The sequence below is a fragment of the Ahaetulla prasina genome, chromosome 5, assembly GCF_028640845.1.
Source record: "Ahaetulla prasina isolate Xishuangbanna chromosome 5, ASM2864084v1, whole genome shotgun sequence".
Taxonomy (NCBI): domain Eukaryota; kingdom Metazoa; phylum Chordata; class Lepidosauria; order Squamata; family Colubridae; genus Ahaetulla; species Ahaetulla prasina.
The window spans coordinates 82677130-82700886 of NC_080543.1; the positions used below are offsets into that span (position 1 = coordinate 82677130).

General features: G+C 37.6%; 1 protein-coding gene across 19 annotated transcripts in view; it reads right to left on the reverse strand.

The window, feature by feature from the left end:
- RAI2 (retinoic acid induced 2) overlaps positions 1-5737 on the reverse strand; it is a 234139-nt gene extending 228402 nt beyond the window's left edge. For all 19 annotated transcript variants that reach the window (XR_009155524.1, XR_009155518.1, XR_009155520.1 and 16 more), the window contains exon 1: positions 5406-5737. The gene's annotated coding sequence lies outside the window, so the exon portion shown is untranslated. The remainder of the gene's footprint in view (positions 1-5405) is intronic.
- Positions 5738-23757: the final 18020 nt, after the last annotated feature.

Sequence of the window (23757 nt, forward strand, 5' to 3'; positions counted from 1 at the left end):
ATCTCAGTGAAGATGAGAATGTGACCTCAGTACACAAGGACCCTCTTGTATAGGTGCTCATGCAGCACTTCCATTTATGAGTAATAAAATTGTACCTGGAATAAATTTTTCAATTGCCACAATATGGCAGCCTAATGTTGATCATGAAAATAGAATCCATTTACAGAACTTGATTTGAGATTACTTATGATCTCCTTTACAAATATCAATTCAATGCAATACAATCAAATGTTCCATTGTCAATTGCATGAAAATGAAATACCTTTACTTTGCCCCAAACTCCCTCAAATTAAAGTAATCAATGTTTAACCAAAGATTTACAAAACATAGTAAATTATTATACTGTTTAAAAACATTAATTGTACGTCACTAGATTGAGCTTTTGTCGACCCAATATGCTTTTATCCCTTCCAGTATTCCAGTATTAATCTACATTCCTGCTCAACCTTCTGATCTGATCCTTAAAAAACTGAAGTCTTTTTCAGATGGCAACTGTGGAATTTTTCCACAGAAAGCATATCGCAATATTGTACCCTCCTTCAAGAGCCAAATTTGGCCCTTACATGAAATATATAGCCAATGCAATGTACTTTTAAAAACTACTAAGTATACAGAGTCTTCAAATAATGTCTTTAAATCAGAACAAAACTTTTCAGTACCAAGTAACAATCTGGTATAGGTATAGGAAAAGAAGGTAGCTTTTTAAAACCAAACTGTAACAGTTACAACACATGCAATCTAATCTAAAAACAAAACTATTCAAAGTAATTTCATTTTTTATTTCTGTTCAGCATAGGAAACACACACACAACAGTGCCTTTATAAGACGATTTGCTTAGGACCTACATGGTGTGTTTTTTTTAATCAACTGATTTTTGGAAAACCTTTTAGTCATGTAAACAAAGGCAATCCTAAATTTTAGGGTTTGTATTCTTCCAAATCAAATTTACAAGTATGGTCAGAAGGAATCCCAGCTGAGTTCCATAGAACATAATTTTTAGTTATTTATACATGTCACTAACATATTTTAATTTTATGCTTGAAATTGAGTAATTAATATTACCCAATTTCTTACTTACTTGTTTGAAATTTCCCATTTTTACACACATTCCTTAATTATGCAAAGACATTTTAACTCTGCTAAAAGAAGCTCTTTTTATACATCCTGTTTCATTTACAGAATTTTTGTAATTTGTCCAACCAATGACATTACTGTATCCATCTTTACAGTACATTTCATATGTTTTATCACTGCTTCTTTTTCCTACAAAAAATTGTATTAAAAAAGGGGAAATGAAATAGGTATAGAAATGAATCTTGACTGGTAATATTTGGAATCCAGGTGAAAGTTGGTGATTTGGAATCAAAAATGTTCCTTTTGCTAGGGAAAAGACCTGTTACAAATAATTCTCATGCATAAAAACAGAAATTATTTCTGCATTAAAATGCTTTAATTATTATTAAAAAGAGAATGTGGGAGAAATTTAATAAAGTGCATGATCTGCTGAAGTCATATGGCATGGAACTCAAGCATTCATATGAAATTGATAAAGGAGAATATTTATAACTCCCAGTTGAAATGACGAGCCCTTGGTGTTCTCTAAGCTTGGTTGTTTTCTTGCAGACATTTCATTATTCAACATGTTGATGTTACCTAGTTTAGGTAATGAAACATCTGCAAGAAAACAACCAAGCTCAGAGAATACCAAGGACCACTTATATGAAACCATCAGTCATGAGGGTCAAGTCTCTACATAGGAGACACCTCAAAAATTGCACATATGGCTTATGTACAATAATTACTGTAGCATATATTTTTGCTGCACAGAATTCCTCAAATCTATTTATAATTTTGCAAGTAGAAACATCTTAAATAAATGTGTATCAATAAAGTCTAGCTGGTTTTTAACTGAGTTTAGGTCTAACTGGGGTCAGTTTTATTTATTTAAAGAAAGAATCAATCACTATCCTTATGTTATTTTGAAAATCCAGTTGTTCACTATAAACTTCATTAGAGTTGGGTAACAAATAAATTCAAATAAATAATTAATAAAATATCACCAACTCGCATAGCCTATGGGCATTTTTGGTATTAAAGACCTCAGATAAGCTAGATTTCTGCATTTTGGATGCTGAATACTTGATTACATTAATTACATTCCGTATATTAGTTACATTCCTCAGAAACTTTGACTCAAAGTTTTAATGTTGTCAGCTTCTTCTTCTGAGAAGTAGTAGTTCCAGCTGATAAAAAGTTAATGACATTAGGAACACAATGTTTTGATTGTTCATTTCTTATCTCCATGCATTAAGAAGATCATTGATGCCTTCTAATTATAACCGAATAGGGACTTCCCAAAATAGCATTTTATCATGTGTAACTGATTCAGAGCAGCCACACTGTTAATAAACAGACATAAAAACCTTAGATTGGCCGATCCAGAGCTATGAAGTAGAAAATCTGAAAAGTTATCACCTTTCTAACAGTGTATATGGTGGCAGGACAGCCATAAGAATAATAGTAGCCTTTTTTGCACTGACTAGGGCTGTGTTTCTATGTAACGGTCAAGTCAGGGGCGGGTTTCAAAACCTATCACTACCTATTTGCTTGTGGGTGCGTGCACGCTTTTGTGTGTGACACTTCTGCGCATGATGCTTCTGCACATGATGTTTCTGTGCATGCACAGAAGCATCCAGGAGCCTCCCACTGCTGCTACCGGTTCATCCGATCCAGGGCGAACCGGTAGCAACCCACTACAAGGTCAAGATAACAATCAAGCAGTTGCTCATAATTCAGGGCATGCCTCTTGTTTTTTTTTTATTCCAATATTTCTTGGGCATAGCCTTGATTCACAGAGAAACCTGAAGTCATTTTCCAATACTGTATGGCTATCCTTGAAACCAAACATTAATTGTCCAGTTCCAAGTATATTCTTTATTGTGGTAATTCTTATCTAGTCTTGGGTACTTGTTGCATGCTTAGAAGTGGAAGCACTTTGATTTCACTCAAGACAAACCAAATTCCTGGTCATCCACATCTAATATAATTTGGCATTGTAAGAATTTTAACATAATTGGTTTTTACCTTGATAATAGAATATGCTATTGCATGTAAGTTGCAACTATTTTCAAGATTCACCTGTAATGAAATCCTTTGCATTTCTCCTTCTCTGGAAGAGACAATGATATGTATTCTTACTTTGTTTCTATTGGCCTCTCTATTCTTCAATTAGCAATTTTTTGCAATGGAAATGCCCCAGATTTTTTGATAAATTTTCATTGTTATGAAGGGTTGAAGGCCACAACTTCACCTTCTGATTCTCTTATATTTACATTTTTTAATTTGGTTTTAAGGGGCCAATTCAGTGAGATCCTTGACTGTAGATCTCTAGTACAGATATTAAAGACTAAGTTTGCTGTTTCCTCCAGACTATCACAAATCTGATAAAACATATTTTTATTATATAAACACTTTCCAGACACTATTGGATCTGGTAGATCTTCCTGTGCTCATCTCTAATATTCCATTTCACAGACAAAGAACTCTTATCTCCATACCTGAATATATAATATGGAAAACCAAACAAACCAAATATACTTTTGTGAACAAAAATAGCAAGCAAGATGTGCTAAAAATGGGAACATATGGGTCCTATTATGTTCTCTTTTTGCAAGATTTTAAAATAAGTCTATCTAGTGCTAAGTACTATTCTAATTTTAAAATATTAAAAAAAATACAGCAGGAAAAAGTAGAAGTTTAGTACAAGATATTCCTAAAATATTTTTCTTGAAAGCAATTGATTTTTTAAAAAAGCAAATATATACCATTAGAAATAAAAGAACACAATACAGTTAAAAAAAGACTTTAACTAAAATGCAATGTTTATTTTTCTGCAATATTTATTACGCAAAGTAGTATATTATAAAAAATATTTTCTTGTGTTTACATATGCTTCAATAATCAAAATAAAGAACATTAAATCCATGAATATAAGAAAACAAAAATGTACAATTACTTTATCCAAAACAAACAAATGAACCAGAGGTGAAATTAAAGTAAATTTTATTCTTAAAAACTATGAATGCAAATTCAAATGAAATGTTACTGGTGGTAAAATGTTAGATGTTAAAAACACATTTTGGTGGTATTCTACTATTTTTTCAGATGATTATTTTACAAAAATTAGCAGAAGGAGATCTATGGACCCATAAATCTACACTTGACCCTTGTCTCCCTGACTTCATTGTTTACAAACCATGTCACTCCCTGTCCAAAACCCACTCCTGGGACCTCAGCAGTTGAAACACAAAGCAGCAGCTGTTTAGCAACATTTCTAATCCTAAACAGCAAATGCAATCAGATTTCATTTCACTAAATATCCAGGCCTCTTTCAGTGCAAAGAGAGAAACAATAGCCATTATTTTATTAGAGAAATTCATTGGGGGGGGGGGGCAAACACAAGTAGATCCAAATTCACTGGTTCAACTTTTTATCATAAAAACATAACCATGGAAACATACAATATAATTATGTACCATAAAGTAGTTTATTATACATTGTTTCAGTAAAAGCTATGTAATTGTCATATTTTAAAGTTACACCTTAGATTTCTTTTCTTTCTTCATTCTATGCTGTTTGTCAGCATAGAAGAACCATTCTTGGAAAACATATGTAGATACTTCAAATCAAATTTGGGACTACTATTATCAAAAGTCAGATGCTTTGGAAGACAACTAGGTTTATCCCCTTTCTTTCTCCAAATAATTTGGCAAAAATACAACTTCACAGCAATGTCTGCCAAAGGAAGAATCTTTAGAGAACAGGCAGTTCAGAGCATCCCTCTGAAAATTACCTAGCTTGCCCTCCTTCAGGGCACCCAGACCCATCATATGCAAAATGGATGCTTCACAACAATCTTAGCCTCCTCCTCCCAGACCAGTCAGAGGAAGATGAATTTAAATTACAGTGGGCAAGGCCTTCCTCCACCATGGTTTCATCCAACCCCACACAAATACAAAACAGTTTTGCCTTCTCATCTCCCGGGTCTCTAGTGAGCATCCTCTGAAGAGGAGACGGGCATTTCTGGGCCGGAGCTGGAATGTTCATTCCGCCCTGAGCTTCAGCAACCTGTCACCCACAAGCAGCCCGCCGCTCCGCCTGCAGGGTCTGCCCAGTTCAGCACTCCCTGGCCTCGCAGCAGGCAAACCAGCGTCTCCTCCGCCTGACAACCTTCAGTCCTCCTCCCTTCCCGGCGCATAGCGTCGGCAGGGGGAAGCGTTGGGAAGGGAAGGGAAGGGAAGGGAAGGAAAACAGCGTCGGCAGCAGAGGCAGCGACATATCTCCCAGTTCTCTTTTCTAGCTCCGGAGTTTGTCCCCATTTGTTTCCGATCTCAAAGCTCCTTACCTCCGCTTTTTCGCCTGGGGTTTTAGCTGTTTCAGTGGACCGGGCAGCCTCGCTAGCACAGCAGCATCAGTAGTTGCTGCCTTTTCTCCCCTCTTGCAGCTGGAGCAGATGATAGACCCCCTCCCTTCCGACCCTGTCTTTGCAGCGTATGTATCTGTCAGGCTCTGCCACGGTTCCGGGTTGGCAAGGAGGAACCAATATACGTCCGCTATCAGGCGTCCTTCCCTATCCTGCTTTGCCCACCCCTGCCGTCTTCCTCTCCTCGGCTTCCTCCTCTCTCTGTTGTCGCCGCCGCTGCGGTCCGACGTCTGAGCAGCCCTGATTTCCGTCAGTCTTTCTCTCCTCTGGGGCGGGAAGAGAGGCGGGGCAGGGCAGTAAGAACCTCAGCGCCTGTACCCGCCTCCAAATTTGTTGTGGGTGGCTACGGCGCATGCCTGCCACCGGCGGGAGAGGCGAAGGCTAGAGCGGGCGCTGGCACGCGCCACCGACCTCTCCGCGGCGCGCGCAGGCACTAGGCGCGCAGGCGCCCTTTCCTCTCCTCGCCCAGGCAAATACATGTTCGAGAGGCGGTTGGAGGGCGAAGAGTGGCGTTGTTCCAGGGAGGAAGAGGAAGGCGGGATTGTGTGTTTTTGCTGGTGTTTTGAGAAGGGACCGAGAGGACGAAAAAGAAGCCGGAAAAAAGGGGGGAACGACCGCGGGGCAGAATAAAGAGAAATGGCTATAAAGTTGGAGATGGTCACCGTAGGGGTACCCAGAGGTTGTATATTTTATTAGGAATGGCCCGTATATGTGAGCGAAGGATTTGTTCCCGTAAAAATCACTAGGATAAATTGCCAGGGTTATCTAATTTCCTCAACCTCTAATCATTCCATAATATGTTGTAGTACCATAACAATGTCAATCCATCTCAGCGGTGCGATGTTTGCTACTTTCCTTAATGTCTTGAAAATATAACCCAAGATAATAACCCCATTCCTAAGAGGTCCGTAAGAATAGAATAGAATAGAATAGAATTTTTTTTTAATTGGCCAAGTGTGATTGGACACACAAGGAATTTGTTGTGGTGCATATGCTCTCAGTGTACATAAAAGAAAAGATACGTTCATCAAGGTACAACATTTACAATTGATGGTCAATATATCAATATAAATCATAAGGATTGCCAGCAGCAAAGTTACAGTCATACAGTCATAAGTGGAAAGAGATTGGTGATGGGAACTATGACAAGATTAATAGTAGTGCAGATTTAGTAAATAGTTTGACAGTGTTGAGGGAATTGTTTAGCAGAGTGATGGCCTTCGGGAAAAAACTGTTCTTGTATCTAGTTGTTCTGTTGTGCAGTGCTCTATAGCGTCGTTGTGAGGGTAGGAGTTGAAACAGTTTATGTCCTGGATGTGAGGGATCTGTAAATATTTTCATGGCCCTCTTCTTGATTCGTCAGTATACAGGTCCTCAATGGAAGGCAGGTTGGGAGCAATTATTTTTTCTGCAGTTCTAATTATCCTCTGAAGTCTGTGTCTTTCTTTTTGGGTTGCAGAACCGAACCAGACAGTTATAGAGGTGCAAATGACAGACTCTGTAGAACTGGATCAGCAGCTCCTTGGGCAGTTTGAGCTTACTGAGTTGGCGCAGAAAGAACATTCTTTGTTGTCCTTTTTTGATGATGTTTTTGATGGTAGCTATCCATTTTAGATCTTGCGATATGATAGAACCTAGAAATTTAAAGGTTTCTACTGTTGATACTGTGTTGTCTAGTATTGTGAGAGGTGGAAGTATGGAAGGGTTTCTCCTAAAGTCTACCACCATTTCTACGGTTTTGAGTGTGTTCAGTTCCAGATTGTTATGGTCGCACCACAAGGCTAGTCGTTCGACCTCCCATCTGTATGCGGATGCATCATTGTCTCGAATGAGACCGATCACTGTTGTGTCATCTGTGAACTTCAGTAGCTTAACAGATGAATCGTTGGAGATGCAGTCATTGGTATACAGAGAGAAGAGAAGTGGGGAGAGCACACAGCCTTGGGGGGACCCTGTGCTAATTGTACAGGTATTTGATGTGATTTTGCTTAGCTTCACCTGCTGCTTCCTGTTTGTTAGGAAGCTTGTGATCCACTTACAAGTCTGTTCCGGTACCTGTAGCTGGTTTAGCTTAGTTAGAAGAATGTTTGTAATGATGGTATTGAATGCTGAACTAAAGTCTACAAAAAGGACCCTTGCATAGGTCTTTGGAGACTCACGATGTTGTAGGATGTAGTGCAGAGCCATATTAACAGCATCATCTGTTGATCTATTTGCTCGGTATGCAAATTGCAAGGGGTCTAACTGCGGATCTGTGATGGTTTTCAAGTAGGAAAGCACTAGCCTTTCAAAGGTTTTCATGACTACAGATGTTAAAGCAACTGGTCTGTAGTCATTCAGTTCCTTGATGGTGGGCTTCTTCGGCACTGGGATGATGGTAGAGCGTTTGAAGCAAGAAGGAACATAGCACATCTCTAGTGATTTATTGAAAATATAGGTGAAGATGGGGGCCAATTGGTCAGCACAGACTTTTAAGCAAGAAGGAGTTATCTTGTCTGGGCCTGGAGCTTTTCCTGGCTTTTGTCTGTGAAATAGGTCCTGCACTTCCTTTTCTGTGATCACTAGGAGTTGTGAACCCAATGAAATGGGGTCAGTTGTAGGAGGCTTGGCTGTTGTTGGTGTGTCTGAGATGGGTGTTGTGGAGATAGGTGGCTGTAGTTTCCTTTCAAACCTGCAGTAAAACTCATTCAGGTCATCTGCCAGTTGTTGATTACCTTCAGCCTGGGAGGGAGGTTTGCCACAGCCGGTGATAAGTAAGGGGCGTGCATAAGAGCACAAACGTGCCTACCGTTCCTGTCCTATTGTTTTCGTTCATTATATCCAATTAATATAGTTATTGCATGCTTATATTTATATATATATGCTTATATATTATATAGTTACTTTCATGCTTATGCTTATATATACTGTTGTGACAAAATAAATAAATAAATAATTTATAAACTAAAGGTAGTGTAAATTCTTTTTCAGTTGGATGAATCATTGTAGTTACACTTACTGACTTATTTTTAGGACTCTAGACCTTATATACATTGCAGAAGATACTATTGCAGATAGCAGCTTTTCTGTTTAAAGATACTATTAGCATAATAAGAAAGAATTAGATGAACATGTTACCAAAAACCTGTGGGTTTGCACAGTAAGAGGACATTGCATTGAGTTCCTCTGGGAACCTTCTGCATAATGTCCTATAGCAGCGGTCACCAACTGGTGGTCCGTGGACCACTGGTGGTCCATGAGAAAATTTTGGTGGTCTACAGAAAAATTATTTGCATTTTTAATATTGCACTAAATCAGGGGTTTTCAAACTACGGCCCCTGGGCCTCCTGGTGTGGGGCTTTGGGCAAAGGCTGGAGGGAAGTGCCGCTGGTGGCAAAGAGCCGGAGGGCCTTGTTCCAATGGGACTGCCTCATGGCCTGGAACCCGCTGAGCCTCCAGGTGCTGGTACCTGGCCTTGCACTCCTGCAAGTCTTCCCTCTGCTTGGAAAGCCTATGCTCCTAGTCCTCAGCGAGGTGCTTCTGCTGAGCCTTCTCATTCAGATGCAGTTTGAACTGAGCCAGCTATTTTGTCAACTCTTTCTCATGGTGAATGCTAAGCTCCAACAACTGCTTCCTGCTGGGACACTAAGGAGCCTGGGCAGGCAGGCAAGGAGGGGCTGGGAGATGAGGGGCGAATAGAGTACGGCAAGGCACCCCTTATGAGTGACATCGAGTTGACCACCATGGCGCCCACCCAGTCACATGACCACTTAGCCACACCCACCCAACCGGTCATTAGGCAGATCATATTAGTGGTCCCTGAGATTTAAAATTATGAATTTAGTGGTCCCTGAGGTCCAAAAGGTTGGTGACCCCTGTCCTATAGAATATTATCCATAGTAATTCCAGCCTACTGTAAGTACGAGTAAACCACTCAGTGGGGCTTCCGTGAAAGATTAAGACAGATCATGTTAAAGGAAAGTGGATGATGGCAGTGCTTCCACAATGTCCTTGTCATGCACTGTCATGCTCTGCAAAAGGGATTCTTTTCCTACAGAATATTCTTGGATAATCTCTCAGTCTTGCTTGCTCTCTCATCCTGTCCAACCGCACTCAACGTGTAGTCCTCAACGGAACTACATCCACATGGAGGGAAATATGCAGTGGAGTACCCCAAGGCTCTGTTTTAGGGCCAGTACTCTTCAACATCTTCATCAATGACTTGGACGAGGGGATAGATGGGGAACTCATCAAATTTGCAGATGACACCAAGCTGGCAGGAATAGCCAACACTCCAGAAGATAGGCTCAAGTTACAGAAAGATCTTGACACACCTGAACATTGGGCGCTATCTAACAAAATAAAATTCAACAGTGAAAAAAGTAAGGTTCTACATTTAGGCCAAAAAAACAAAATGCACCAGTACCGTATATGTGGTACCTTGCTCAATAGTAGTACCTGTGAGAGGGATCTTGGAGTCCTAGTGGATAACCATTTAGATATGAGCCAGCAGTGTGCAGCAGCTGTTAAAAAAGCCAACACAGTTCTGGGCTGCATAAACAGAGGGATAGAATCAAGATCACGTGAAGTGTTAGTACCACTTTATAATGCCTTGGTAAGGCCACACTTGGAATATTGCATCCAGTTTTGGTCGCCACGATGTAAAAAAGATGTTGAGACTAGAAAGAGTGCAGAGAAGAGCAATAAAGATGATTAGGGGACTGGAGGATAAAACATATGAAGAACAGTTGCAGGAACTGGGTATGTCTAGTTTAACAAAAAGAAGGACTAGGGGAGACATGATAGCTGTGTTCCAATATCTCAGGGGCTGCCACAAAGAAGAGGGAGTCGGGCTGTTCTCCAAAGCACCTGAGGGTAGAACAAGAAGCAATGGGTGGAAACTGATCAAAAAAAGAAGCAACTTAGAACTAAGGAGAAATTTCCTGACAGTTAGAACAATTAATAAGTGGAACGACTTGCCTGCAGAAGTTGTGAATGCTCCAACACTGGAAATTTTTAAGAAAATGTTGGATAACCATCTGACTGAGATGGTGTAGGGTTTCCTGCCTGGGCAGGGGGTTGGACTAGAAGACCTCCAAGGTCCCTTCCAACTCTGATGTTATGTTATGTTATGCTTGTTAAGGTTTTTGTCCCTTATTCCTCTGTCTGGTTCTACGTTTCACTTGCTCTGATTAGTTTGTCTTTCTTGCTCTTTAGTTTCTCAAACTTGATTTTCTGACGGATCCCTCATGTTTTCTCTTGTCTCACTATTGCTCTTGCTCACTTACTTCTCCCTCTTCTGTTTCTTGCACTTACTCTATAGTTTCTGATGCTCTCTCTTATTTTCTTCTCTTTCTCACTTGCTTGTCTGTCTCATGCTTTTGTTCACTCTGTTGCACTAATCTGTCTTGCTCATTCTTTCATTTGTTCATCTGTTGAATTTACTTGTTTGTGTAGTGCACGCTTTCATTCCCTCACTTGCTCACCCTCTTACTATACTCATTATCTGTAAAAACAAGCTGGCAACAAAGCAATGCTTTGTTACGTGAACAACATAGCAGTTAGATCACTTTTTGTTTACACGCAATGTTACAAAGATAACAATATCTGATCAGAGCTTTGTGAGGCACTGGACAAGCATATGAGAGCAAATGTATGTTACTTGTTCACTCCTATCTAAACCAAAATATCTATGAAGGGAAGTCATCGATGACGAGGAGAAGGACTACGCCTGTAGTACTTGGCAGTTTCTAGCCCTTGCCATGTTACAGCCATGAATGCCACTGAACCATCACATATTGTGTATATAGCAAGGCTTGTATTTGAAGAAAATGGATTACTCCACTTTAATACTGGATCAGAAAATATGAAACAAGGCAGCCTGGGGCTAAGTTATAATGAATGAAAGGGAACAATAGGACAGGAACGGTAGGCACTTTTGTGCTCTTGTGCTCTTAGGAATGTGGTGAGGTCAATAGTAGACAGTTTTTGGTTAAAGATTTTGGGATTTTGAGAAGAGACCACAGAGTCAGGTAGTGAGTTCCAAGCATTAACAACTCTGTTACAGAAGTCATATTTTCTGCAATCAAGATTGAAGCGGTTGACATTAAGTTTGAATCTATTGTTTGCTCTTGTATTATTGCGATTGAAGCTGAAGTAGTCTTTAACAGGAAGGACATTGCAACAGATGATTTTGTGTGTTAAACACAGGTCTTGTCGGAGTTGGCGGAGTTCTAAGTTTTCTAATCCCAGGATTTCATGTCTGGTGGTATAAGGTATTTTGTTGTTTTCAGAGGAGCGGAGAACTCTTCTTGTAAAATATTTCTGGATGCGTTCAATTGTATTAATGTCTGAGATGTGGTATGGGTTCCAGACAGGTGAGCTGTATTCAAGAATAGGTCTAGCAAATGTTTTGTATGCTCTAGTTAGTAGTGTAGAGTTTTTGGAAAAGAAGCTGCGTAAAATTAGGTTTACAACTCTTAGAGCTTTTTTTTGTTATGTAGTTGCAGTGGGCTTTGGCACTTAGGTCATTTGATATGAAAACTCCAAGGTCTTTAACAGGGTGGGGGTCATCTGTAAGGTAATGTCCATCAAGCTTGTACTTAGTGTTAGGGTTCTTTTTCCCAATATGTAAGACTGAGCATTTGCTGGTTGAGGTTTGGAGTTGCCACGTTTTAGACCAATTGGATACAAAGTCAAGGTCTTTTTGAAGGTATTGTTGGTAGTGTTAAATTTTGACATTGTCAGCAAAGAGAACACAATAACTTGAGATAAGGTCACAGAGATCATTTATGTATAGTATGAAGAGAGTTGGTCCAAGAACGCTGCCTTGGGGAATGCCATTTTGACAGGAACAGGATAGAGCGTTGCCAATTTTGACCACTTGTTGTCTGTTTGACAGGAAGGCATTTATCCAATTGTGAAGAGGTCCTGAAATGCTGTAGGATTTTAGTTTTAGGAGAAGTTTATCATGTACTACGGAGTCAAAAGCTTTGCAGAAGTCTATGTAAATTGCATCTATTGCTTTGCCTTGATCAAGGTTTGTAGTCCATATGTTTTTGAAGTGGAGAAGTTGTAAGTTGCATGATAATTTTTTTCTGAAACCAAATTGTTTATTAGAGAGTAGGTTGTTTGTTTCTTGGTGGAGGGTAATGGATTGGTTGATGATAGATTCCATTACTTTGCAGGTGACGCAGCATAGAGAGATTGGTCTGTAATTTTCAACTAGGTTGGTATATCCTTTTTTGAAGATAGGGATGACTGTGGCTAGAGACCAAAGTTTGGGAAGGGAACTAGTCGTGAAAGCTTTATCAAAGATTATGCTTAGGGGTTCTGCTATATTAATTGAAAGTTTTTTTAAGAAGTATGCACATAATCCATCAGGCCCAATATATAAAGATGGTTTCAGGTTGCAAAGAGCTTTTTCAACATTATCTTCTGTGAAGTCTATATGTGTTAAGTCGTTGTATTCATTGTTAGTATGATTGGGGAATGTCGGATATGAGCCATCACTGTTAAGAAAGACTGAGCCAAAGAATGTGTTAAAGAGGTTTGCTTTAATTGTTTCATCAGTACATTCTTTGCCATTAGATTCTTTTAGTGGTAGGATGGATCTTGTTTCTTTAAGTTTATTGTTGACAAAATTATAAAAAGCACTATTGGAATTTGTGCCTAGAAGGTCTTCTTGCTTGATGTGGTAAATGGTGCATTCAGTTTTTATTTGGTTGCAAATATTTCTGTAGCGGTTTTTGAAATTAGCTATATAGCCCTTTTTGTTTCTTCTCCAGAGGAATTTTTTTTTTGGGATTGAAGCTTTTTTATTGATATGGATAATTTGTTTTTGTTTTTGTTTTTTTGTTTTTTGGTGGTGATTTGTGGTACGTATAGTTTGATGATTCTATTGATTTCAAGTAGGAATACTTTATAGTGGTCTTCGGCAGTGATGCAGGTTGAGAATAGATTTTGCCAGTCAAGAGATGATAGAACGTTGTTTATATGGTCATAGTTGGCTTTTTTAAAACTGTAGTTAGGAGTACTATTATTTTGACGATTTATGTGAGGGCGTATATTGAGACAAAAGTCTATCATGCAGTGGTCACTGTTGGAGAAGGATTCTTTTATTTGTATTCCATAAATTGAGTTTGTGTTGTTGCAAAAGATGAGGTCGAGGCAGTTGTTGAGTCTTGTATTGTTAATTACTAGTTGTTCAAGACCTAGGTTTGTAACAGCATTGTATAGTGTAGTATGGATTGGTTCAGTTGTACATTCATTTGTTATCCAGTTTATAGAAGGTAGATTTAGGTCACCCAGGAAGATGAGAGGATATGGACAAGAGGTAGCCCATGTTAGCAGTGAGGTTAACATATTTGCACGATCGATGTCGTAGTCATGGGCTCTGTAGCATAGTAAGAATCTAAGTATGGTGTTAATGGATAGGTCACATACAATAGTTTCAGGAAGAGAAAGTTTATGACCAACTTGAATATTTTTTTAAGTTCAATGATTTTTTTTAAAAGATAGCTACTCCACCACCTCTGCAGTGTTCACGATCTGATCGAAAAACTTGATACTCTTTGTTTGAAATAATGGAGTCAGGGAGGGATGAGTTCAGCCATGTTTCACAAACAAATATAATATCAAATGTACCATTGCTTAATAAGAGGATAAATTCGGGTAATTTGTTTACAATACTTCTTGCATTTATTAATTTACATTTGAGACATGTAGTATTCGGTGTAGGAGAGGTAAGGGGCGTGCATACCTAGTTTTGATTGGTAGTTGATTAAGGGTTATGTACAACAGGATGTTGAAGGAAGGTTGGTTGAGCAGTGAGTGGTTGATCATTTGATGGATGGAGGTTTTGTACAGGTGGTTTGAGGTTAGTAGGTTGATTGACAGTTGATTGTACGGGTGGATGGATGCCTTGGTTGATGGATGGTTGGATGTTTTGATTGAAGTGTGGTTGAGTGATGGAGATTTGATTGAAGGATTTTCTTTTTATGCAGTCAGCACGGTAATCAATGTAAAGGTTGGTTTCTCCTTCTTGTCGTCATTTGAGCTGTGAACGAAGTTCACGGGATCTAATATGTTGAAGGAATGATAAGTCTGGTCTAGTTCTAAGTTTGTTGAAGCTGAGGTTGTTTCTGGTAATTTTGTTTATAGTACAGATGAAATTTCTTTTACTGGTTTCATTTTTGCATATGACTCTACAGAATTTAGGCGCTACTGAACAATCACTGTATTTGAATTCGGGTCCATCTCTGGAGACTTCGGTTATTTCACTACAGTTGAAGGTTGATAGCAATGTCGGCTGGCGGCCCCCAGGGGAAGGTCCTTCTCTGTGGGGGCTCCCACACTCTGGAACGAACTTCCCCCGGGTTTACGCCAAATACCTGACCTTCGGATCTTTCGCCGCGAACTGAAGACACATCTTTTTATTCGCGCGGAGCTGGCTTAAATTTTATGGATTTTATAGTTTTTATTATTAATTTTAAACGGGGTTTTAATTTCTATATATTTTAAATTTTTAGGCAAATTATAATAAGTTTTTTAATCTTGCATTTTATAGAATATTGTCTTGTCTGTTTTTTATTTGCCTGTACACCGCCCTGAGTCCTTCGGGAGAAGGGCGGTATAAAAATCAAATAAATGAATGAAATGAATGAATGAATGATAATTTATAATTTGAAATGATGTTATGTATTTTATCAATATCTAGTTCATTTGTCATATCTAGACCAAATAATATAGCATTTTGACGCTTTTTTCCTCTCTCAATTGTATCTTTTACTAGAATTGCTACGTTGTTTGGTTGAATGGTTGTTTGGTTGGTTGATTAGATGTTTGTGGTTTAGTTTGAGTACAAGGCAATGTTTGTTGGATTGGGAAATGTTTTTGATCATTTGTGTTTCCATTTATTTGTGCTATAATTTTATTTTGGAAATAAATGTATTGTGAGGACATGTATTTCAAGAATGGTTACGTAGGAAGTTAGCACCCACCCCCCTCCTAGAAGAATGAAATATCTTAGGAAATATCAAAAATGGCAGAATATTATATTTCCCTGGATAAGAAATGGAGAAACATGTTTTAAAGACAAAGCAGCTTTCTGCCTCCCCCCACCTTTGTCAATGGGCCATCATCTGCAACACAATAGGACCCATCTAGCAACAGAAACTCACCACATGGCACCTGGGAAGATGACATCAGCCAGCAAGGCTAGCTAAGACCCCCACCCCCTGGGAGTCTAACAACCAATCAAGACTCTTCTTATGCCCCAGGAAATTCAAAGCTCAAAAAAAAAAGCATAAAGCCAGGGAGCACACTGCATCTCATCCCTTTTCTGTTCAGGAACTCAAGCCATGTGATCCTGACCACCATTAAACCATCTTTCCAAGCAGTCTCCATGTTTCCAGTGTCTTTTTCCCCACTTGGAACTGAACCCAGATGGACATTTCTTCCATTAGTCATATTTGAGCCTATGTTATTGAGATATATAGATGTGCCCATTGTTGGAAGAAATGTCCATCTGGGTTCAGTTCCAAGTGGGGAAAAAGACACTGGAAACATGGAGACTGCTTGGAAAGATGGTTTAATGGTGATCAGGATCACATGGTTTGAGTTCCTGAACAGAAAAGGGATGAGATGCTGAGTGTGCCTTGGCTTTATGCTTTCTCTGAGCTTTGAACTTCCTGGGGCACAGGAAGAGTATCCTGATTGGTTGTCAGATTCCCAGAGGTGGGAATTTTAGCTAGCCTTGCTGGCTGATGTAATCTTCCCAGGTGCCATGTGGTGAGTTTCTGTTGCTAGATGGGTCCTATTGTGTTGCAGATGATGGTTCTATTGACAAAGGTGGGGAGAATGAGTTTCTGCCTCTGGCCCATTGACAAAGGTGGGTGGGGGGAGGCAGGAAGCTGCAGGGAGCTGCTTTGTCCTTAAAATCTGTTTCTCCATTTCTCTCATCCAGGGAAATCTAATATTCTGCCTTTTTTTAATATTTTCTTAAAATATTTCATTCTTCTAGGAGAGGGATGGGTGCTAACTTCCTACACCAAAGAATGATGTTGCAAATACAACCCCCCTTCACCGTTATATATAGCAACAGCACTTAGACTTATATATCACTTCACAGTGTTTTACAGCCTTCTCTAAGCGGTTTACAGAGTCAGCATATTGCCCCCAATAATCTGGGTTCTCATTTTACCAATCTTGGAAGGATGGAAGGCTGAGTCAACCTTGAGCCGGTGAGAATGGAACTGCTGAACTGCAGGCAGCTGGCAGTCATCAGAAGTAGCCTGTAGTACTGCATTCTAACCTCTGAGCCACCACATTGTGTGTGTGTGTGTGTGCATGCATGCGTGCAAAAACTCTATCTGGTAATTTCTTCCCGTCTTGCAAGAGAATACTATGTTAGATTTTTTTGAATGTGGTATGTTACAGTGTTCTTGCTACATTGGCTGTGTTAAACTGCTGCCCAAAAAGAACAACAACCTAACACATACTTGAAATATGTCAGAAATAATCAAATCTAGTTCTGGGTAAGGCAGTGTTCTTAATTTAAAATAAATCAAAAAGCTTCTGTTGTTGGCAACTGGTTGCCTTGTTTACATATCTGATGCTGATGTTCTCACAAGCTTGCCATGATCAGTGTCACTGAAAAGTTGAGGGTGAAAACTGATGTGTCACTTAACTATACTTTCAATAGAAATCAGGATATTAAATCTCAGGCCTTAACAATATGGGAGACAGAGGCTTCATTGTTGCTGTTCCAATTTCCATGTAATGCCTGGGTGATACCCTTTTTAAAAAAGTTTTGAATATTTTTTATCTCATATTTATTATTTTTATAAATAACTCAAGGTGGCGAATATATTTAATGCTTTTTCCTCCTATTTTCTCCACAACAAACATTCCTGTGAGGTGAGTTAAACTTGAGAGAGTGACTGACCACAAATCACCTAGCCTCCTTTCATGCCTAAGGTGGGACAAGTATTCACAGTCTTGTAGTTTCTATTCTGGTGAACTGATGGTGCCCCGTACAGATAGAGAGATAGTGAGATAGAGATTAGATTAGATTAGATTAGATTAGATTAGATTAGATTGATAGAAGATAGATAGAAAGAAAAAGAAAAAGAAAGAAAGAAAGAAAGAAAGAAATGGCTTCTTAATTCTCATTCCATCCAGCCTATTGCCCATTCCTCCTCCAACTTGCTTTGTAAAAATGGAGTTCTAGAATAGATCTTTGTGCACAGGTAGTTTCACTGAAACAATTCCCCCCTGTAAGTTTAGAATGTTCTCTGTACATATGTGTACTGAGCTCTTTAGATATTGTTAAATATGCAATTTATTTTGGAAAGATAAGCTGTGCTGAAGTATTTATTATTACCCCTGGAATTCTAAATCTCAAGTTGTAATATCCTTGAGTGAAACAAAATCACAGTGAAGTATATTCTAATTCACCAGTCCTTTATGACTGAGGTAAATTATAGAAGCCAAACAATGTTATGATTTGTACCTCTCATGAAGCTTGAAATGTAGTTATTTAAAATATCTGTGAAAAATGCTTGCAGAAGCTGCAGATCTACTTGTTGCAGAAATTCTGACTGTCATTTTTACTTCTTTTAGTTAATACGCGCACACGCACACTCACACTTATTTTGCCACATGCACATGTCCATACTTGAAGTTAGTATCCTGAGGATAAATATTGCATGAGATCAAGGAGTTCATAGGGAGACTGAGTAGTTTTTTAGAAAATTTAAACTTTTTTATTTATTTGAAAAGAGAATGGCATGAGGTATTGAAGATGAATTTATCTTTTTCCCAAACTGATGAATTTTGTTGAAAAAACTTTATATATGCAATTTTAACTGCTAGTTTGAAGATGAGAATAATTGAGAAAATTGTATGATTACATTTTACAAAAACATTTCCCTCCAGAAAGATTATCAAATAGTCCTGACAAGGGGAAACAAATTATCTTTTCCGAAACACTTTATTAGTCTTTCCTGTGTATCCCAGCACCAAATATTTTATAAATTAATAAACTACATCTATTAATTTAGCTTTGAGCACTTTTAGTGTTTCATAATGTGCCTTGTCTACTCCATAGCTCAAGATTACCGGTAGTCCTTGACTTATTATCACAATTGAGGCCTAATTTTCTGTTGTTACATGTGACATTTGTTAAGTGTAGTTTGCTCTATTTTATGACTTTTCTTGCCTCAGTTGTTAAGTGAATCACTGCAGTTGATAAGTTGGTAACCAAGTTAAGTGAATCTGATTTCCCCGTTTACTTTGTTTGTCAGAAGGTCACAAAAAGTGATTACATGACATCGTGACATAGCAATGGTCATAAATATGAATCAGTTGTAAAGCATCTGAATTTTGATCAAATGATCATGGGGATGCTGGAAAGGTCATATCTAAAAAACAGTCATAAATCATTTTTTTCAGTGCCATAACTTTCAACAGTCACTAAAAAAACTGTTGTAAGTCGAGGACTACCTTACTTGAAAGATGTTTAAAATGCATTGAAAAATGCATTGAAAAAAGTTCACATTGTATCGAGACTGAATTTATAAGATTAGATTGAAACACAATCTAATTTATAAACATATTCTTATATTTATTTCAGTAATAAACAAATGACATCTATAAATCAGTTCTTAGCTGTCTTGGTTTCAGTAACCCTGGCAGCATTTCCTGCTTATTATATTCTTCACTCATCAAGCTTCCTGATATCTATCATTCAGTTGATTTGATTTGATTTGGGTTCTGTTGATTTAATCATTCGGAGAGATAATTTCCAGAAACACCTACACAGAGGCATATTTCTATGTGCTATTCATATCTGAATGTCAGCATTTAGATATAAGCATTTATAGGTGATCAGCATTTTCCATATAAGAAACTATGTAGATTCTAAGTTGTGTAAGAAAACAAAATGTATGATAGTACTGTAGAAAGTTAGCACCCACACCTCTCCTATAAGAATGAAATATTTTGAGAAATATTTAAAAAGGCAGAGTGTTATATTTCCCTGGATGAGAAATGGAGAAACATGTTTTTTTGAAAGCAGCCTCCATCTTCCTTAATAGCCCACAGCAGATGTCAGCGCTTAAAAGATAAAGAGATAGGTAGCTTTATTCATAGGCAAAAATTTTCTGCAGCAAGGTCTGAGCAAAGGTAGGATTATCCCTCAGCCATAATAGGAATTGCCCAACATCCTGTCAGAACACAAGCTATTTCATTGCATCATCACAGTTGTACCACCTCCAGAAAACTTCAACCAAACTTAGCTCAGACAACCTACAGAGCCAGCTATGACCCCTACAACAGCCAACAGAATACATGTTCTTGCACAGAAACAGGAAGTTTTGCAAGTTCCTATGCAAAGCCCAAGAGAAGGTATAAAAGTCACCCACTCTCAATTCCATCTGGTCAGCTACCCAGAACCATGTGCTTGGTGGTTCTGTTCATCATTAAACCATCTTTCCAATCAGCCTCCATGTTTCCATTGTCTTTCTCCCAGCTTGGAACTGAACCAAATGGATCAATTCCAAGCCGGGATCTTCCAATAGTACCTAATAATTTGTAAAGATAATTAGGAATGTAAACATACACAATATGTTTAACAACTCCAAAAATATTGAAGTATACTGATTTTATCACATAAAAATTATTAAAATGTGGATGGTCTGTAGCACAGACCATAAATGGTAATTTCACATGACTTAAGCTGTAAGTTTAAGTTGTATGTTCAATGTAAGTTGAACATACATTGTTTACAACGATATGCAATAATATTTCTTTTGCTTTTATTAATAAAGTGGAAAGTTATAAATCTAAACTCATATAAGGAATTTAAGGAACAGGAAAGACATCTTAGGAAGTCTGAAAATAGTCAAGCTAAAGAACTTAGGCTGCAATGCAGTCCAGAAGATAAATGAATGGTTGATGGCCATCATTCAGCACATAGAAAAGCCAGCTGTAGGAAGTTTTTTTGTTTTAATGAACGGAAGATGAAAATGCTTTTCCTAATATTTATAGCACAATACAATGTTTTGGGAAACACTTGAATAGCAGACTGCATCATCAACAAAGAAGTAATCAAAGGTATAATAATGGGAATTTAATTCCAAGGCATGTGGCACTGTTCTGTCTATGACAATTGGAAAAAATCTAGCATGAAAAGAATATTGCTCTAGATGACTTCATAAATTCCTATGCTGTGGCTAAGTTTGCTTATTTATTTAAAGTGTTTACTAAACAGTAAGAAAAAGTTAATTTAACTGACTCTAGAAGGAAGCAAACTTTGTTAATAAAATGATTTATGGAATTGATCCATTTTGTTCAGGTAATGTTGGGATGGATAATCAGCATTCTGATTCTTCTGGTTTACTTCTCTTTCCGTTTCTAAAACACATGGAATATTTTCAGCAATGATATTAAAGTGACAAAATGTATGTCTTGATACAAATAATATAATTATGTCACAACATCTGGTACAAACAAACTTCTCCTAAAACTAAAATCCTACAGCATCTCCGGACCCCTCCATAACTGGATAACAACGTTCCTGTCAAACAGACAACAAGTTGTCAAAATAGGCAGTGCCTTATCAAATCCCGCTCCTGTCAATAGCGGCATCCGCCAAGGTAACATTCTGGAACCTACACTCTTCATATTTTACATTAATGACCTCTGTGACCATATTATAAATAATTGTGTTCTCTTTGTTGCTGATGTTAAACTATTTAACACTACCAACAATACAGCTACCCTCCAAAAAGACCTTGACTTTGTGTCGGAATGGTCAAAAATTTGGCAACTCCAAATCTCGACCAGAAAATGTTCTGTCTTACACATTGGAAAAAAGAATCAGAACACTAAATACAAACTCGATGGACATTACCGTGTAGATGACCCCCACCCCGTTAAAGACCTTGGAGTTTTCATATCAAATGATCTAGGTGCCAAAGCCCACTGCAACTACATCACAAAAAAGGCTTTAAGAGTTGTAAACTTAATCTTGCGTAGTTTCTTCTCCAGAAACATTACATTACTAACCAAAGCATATAAAACATTTGCTAGACCAATTCTTGAATACAGCTCGCCTGTCTGGAACCCATACCTCATTTTGGACATTAATACAATTGAGCGAGTCCAAAAATATTTTACAAGAAGAGTTCTCCGCTCCTCTGAATAGAATAAAATACCTTATACCACCAGACTAGAAATACTGGGTTTAGAAAATTTAGAACTCCGCCGCCTTCGATATGACCTGAGTTTAACTCGGAGAATAATCTGTTACAATATCCTTCCTGTTGAAGACTACATCAGCTTCAATCGCAACATCACACGAGCACACAATAGATTTAAACTTAATGTGAACCGCTCCAGTCTTGACTGCAGAAAATATGACTTCAGTAATAGAGTTGTTAATGCCTGGAATTCACTACCTGACTCTGTGGACTCTTCCCAAAATCCCCAAAGCTTTAACCAAAGACTATCTACTATTGACCTCACCCCATTCCTAAGAGGTCTGTAAGGGGCGTGCATAAGAGCGCAAACGTGCCTACCGTTCCTGTCCTAATGTTCCCTTTGATTGTATCCAATTCGTATAGTTTTTCTTTTTTTATAGTTATGCTTATATATATGCTTATATATCATATAGTTATTTCATACTTACGCTTACATATACTATTGTGACAAATAAATAAATAAATAAATAAATGAAATAAAATAAAAAACAGCATTTATTTCTGTGCTCATATTGTGGGTACACATGTTATTTGCTCCAGGGATAATTTCAATATAACTTTCTAATAATTTTTCTTGTCTCACCTTTTTTAAAAGATACTGTTATAAAATGTTTGGAAAATTAATAGAAAACTATTCTTTTTCATAGGTGGATACCCGTGCCTGTAAGTAACCAGGCACTTCTAGCAGTCCTTGGCTTAGGTAATAATTAGTATAGAATTTATGATAATAATTAGTGCTATAAGTAAAATGTACCAAATAGGAAAACATATTTTAAGTATAATATTGTAAATATTGTAAATTTCTGTCATAAGCAGTGATGCAGCAACAGAATTTGGATGTAATCTAATTTTATATCCAAAAGTCAATGTATAATTGATTGGTTTCAAGAATCTGAAGGAACATAAAAAGTAAAGATTTATGAAAGTAGTTTCAATATAACTGGCTAAAGGTAAAGGTTTATTTGTGGACCACCCTTATAGAAACTTTATAGACCAGTGTAACCTTTAACACTATTCCTTTTGTTGACGCTATTGATATGGCTGGTAGAATTTCTGGAGATCAAACATTTCTCATTTCTATTTTAAATTGCATCCCATCCTTCATTGCTGAAAGTAATAATATTTTTTCCTTAAATTATTTAACAATTGTATCATTCCTGTTAATTATGTCTTTATTAGATAATCCTAGAGAGAAGCTTTTTCTTTTATCCAAACACCCTTTATTCATTGTTCAGTTTTGTAGATCTCTTCCAAAGCTTTCAGATAAATGGGACAGTTTTGTGATCTACATTAATAATCGAGGTGCATTTTATAACATTTTTTTGAAATATTTTTGGAACTACTATCAACTGAAAACTGAGTAGCAACAAAAATTATACAATTCATTATAGATCATGTTAGAAAGCCATGTGAAAAGAAAGACACATGGCTTCATGAGTGGATTCATCAATGGTGATGTCGCATGTTTGTCTAAGGTATAGTCCTATGCATTTTTTAAAGAGTACTATAAGTCTAATGTTTATTTATTTTTTTTTATTTTTTTATTTTGTCACAATTTATATAAGTATCATACAGAAAGATTATATAGTATATAAACATATATATGAGTAAATATTAGGAAGTATAAGCATATATATATATAAGCAGAAGAAAAGGAAAAATAATAGGACAAAAACGGTAGGCATGTTTGTGCGCTTATGCACGCCCCCTTATGGTCCTCTTAGGAATGGGGTGAGGTCAATATTAGAAAGTTTTTGGTTAAAACTTTTGGGATTATGGGAAGAGACCATAGAGTCAGGTAAAGTGTTCCAAGCACTGATGATTCTGTTACAGAAGTCATATTTTCTGCAATCTAGATTAAAGCGGTTAATATTAAGTTTAAATCTATTGGTTGCTCTTGTATTATTGCAATTAAAGCTGAAGTAGTCTTTAACAGGAAGGACATTACAATAGATGATTCTATGAGTTAAACTTAGATCTTGTCGAAGGCGCCGGAGTTCCAAGTTTTCTAAGCCTAGGATTTCAAGTCT